General features: G+C 42.9%; 1 pseudogene; it reads left to right on the top strand.

Annotated features, from left to right (window-relative positions):
- Positions 1-1,248: 1,248 nt before the first annotated feature.
- LOC148036378 (uncharacterized) lies at positions 1,249-1,900 on the top strand (annotated as a pseudogene).
- Positions 1,901-2,746: the final 846 nt, after the last annotated feature.

Genomic DNA, 2,746 nt, shown 5'->3' with positions numbered 1-2,746 from the left:
GAAGAGCTATCCCGAATCCCATATGCATAGTGAGGAAAGTGGAACAACCCAAACTCTATAAAGCATTGTACTTGACTATCACTCTTATATGAATTGAATACAATGTCATGATGCTTTGTACCTTCAGTTAAGTGTCTTGTCATTGTCGATCCTACACAAGATTGTGTTTATGAGTCCAAGCTTCCAACTTGAAACCTAATTCACTTGTGTAATAGTTTGTCTCTACTTGTCCGTGTCATTATGATTTTGGTCTTCATCTTTCATCCACCATAGCTTGTGTCATGCTCTGGATCCACATCTTGTAACACTTCTTCCTTGAAGCCACTAACTCTTTGTAATCCTTGCACAAATGTCCCTTCTTACAAAAGTGATAATACTAGGCCTTTGACTTCTTCTTCCTATCACCCCTTACTAAATCTATAAAGCCTCATTGGATCTACTACACTATAATCGAAGTCTGCCCTTTAACCTCAAAGACCTCTTATGCTCAAGCAACATTAAGGACATCTATAGAAACCAAGCAGGTATTAATAACATCTAAGCCCCCAAAGCATTAGCCTCTCTATCAAAATCTAGAGGAAGCTTGCAGAGCATAGTCTCCACAAGATGAGCCTCTCAAAGGGCAGAGACTACATGTGGCTAAGATGGTCATGTATCTATATGACACAATCGTTACGTTGTGCGTCCACCACTATGAACTTGAGTGCAGAGTTTTTCGATAGGAATTTGAACTCATTAGTCAGTGTCATTAGGAATTTGTTTTTTGTTGAGTGTTTTGCATGAAGCACGAGCACATGTAGTTAGGCTAGGCACAATTCTTCACTGCATCCATAATTTTCGTGTGAGCGTTATTTAATTGATTGCATTGCATGGATCCAACATTGCATATTTTATCAAATCATGAGTGGATGAGCACGAAATTCTATTTCAAAGCATATTTTCTTATTAGGGCACATTGCATGGAAGAAGAGGTTCATATGAAAGGAATATCCATTTCGAAGACTTAAGGATCAAAGGGAAAGGTCATAAGTTTTACATCATTTGTGAGGATTCCTTGAAGAAAATGATGAAATTTTCACAGGTCTCATGAAGAAGCCTCGATAATTCTTACAAAGATAGATGAGTTTTTTTTTCAAGCATGGAGTGGATTATGATGAAAGAGAATTCGAGTCAAGTATACTTATTGGGGAGGAGCTGCAACTTCTTGTACTGTAGCCCATTAGACTTCCCATTGAGGCTCTAAAGGCCATGGAAGAAAAAGATCTTTTGATTATGATAGACATAGGCAAGATCATGAATATGGTTATATGGGATGCGACAAATAATGTTGAAAAGTTCACCATTGTTGATGCTCTTCTCTAGCTACTCAAACAAATCTGAGAGAATTGGAACAAAGTTTGTGTTTGGAAGTTGGATGTGGTAGTGGCTACGTTATTACATCTTTTGCACTTATGCTTGGTGATACCAAAGGAAAGGTGCAATTTCTGGCTGCAGATACTAGTGCAAGCTGCAGTAAACACCACAACGCAACTCTTAAAGCCCATCATGTCCATGCTGATGTAGTTGTTGCAGATATGGTTTTGGGACTTATGAAACAAGTAGCTGGAGCAGTTGATGTGCTGGTTTTTAATTCTCCTTATGTACCCACACCAGAAGATGTTGTTGGTGTTAGTGGGATTGCTTCTCCTTAGGCTGGTGGTGCTAGAGGAAGGGCTGTCATTGACCGCATGCTGTAGTTGATTCATTGTTATCTAGCAAGGGTTTGTTGGTGACTATGATAGCAAACAAACCTGGGGGGATCTGCCAGATCATGAGACAAAAGGGGTTTGCATCACGAATTGTTGTACATCGTTATACTGAAGATGAAAGCTTGCCGCAAGAGTTGGGTATGAGCATGTGAAAATCAAACGTCCGCAGCCCCAACCTGCTTTATTGTCATCAAACTCTTCGTCAAACATTACCAGCGTACATGTCAATCAAGTGGCTTCTGAAGGCCAGGCTGTTGAGAGGCGAGTGACACAGGTGTTTATAGAAGGGATCCGAGACTGTCGTCTCTGCTATTCCCACTCGGACAGTAGACTGAGACGAGAAGAACTAGAGGCGCGATATCATTGTGACCAGTTTGATGGCAGAGTCAGTCATGCCGGCACCAGCGGCCATGCAGCTTTTGATGATGGTTCTAATTGCACTGTCCCGAGTGCAGCTAGCTCATGCCGATAATGATATGTATCATCGCCATGGCGAAGGTAGTACTGCAGCGCCGGCCGCAGCTACAGCTTTCCGTGCGATTCTTGCTTTCGGGGATTGTCTCACAGAAGCGGGCAACGCCCTCATCGCCAGCAACGGCACGAACTTCCTCTCAGGGAACCTGCGCTGCGACGAGACCTACTTCCACCACCCCATCGGCCGATTCTCTGATGGCCGCCTCGTCGTTGACCTTTTAGCTTAACGCTTGGCGTTGCCATTGACAGTGCCGTTTCTATCAATAGCGGACACAAGCGGGGCTCGAATCAACTCATCATACTGGAAATCAAATTTGTTAACTTTGCAGTAGCTGGCTATATTGCTCTGAATGTCTCCTACCTCCAGAGCGAATACAACATCGCCAGCTTCACCCCTTTCTCTCTCAATACTCAGATCGAGCAATGGCTGCCGATAATCTTGATGCAGGTGACGATTTGAATGATAACATGACTGCCGTTGATAATGGCATATGGCGGCCTATTCAACGATTTGGATGACGACT

Source organism: Lygodium microphyllum, chromosome 5 (genome assembly GCF_053477565.2).
Source record: "Lygodium microphyllum isolate KBCC chromosome 5, Lygodium_microphyllum_v1.1.10, whole genome shotgun sequence".
NCBI lineage: Eukaryota > Viridiplantae > Streptophyta > Polypodiopsida > Schizaeales > Lygodiaceae > Lygodium > Lygodium microphyllum.
This window is presented reverse-complemented; position numbering and strand designations above follow the sequence as displayed.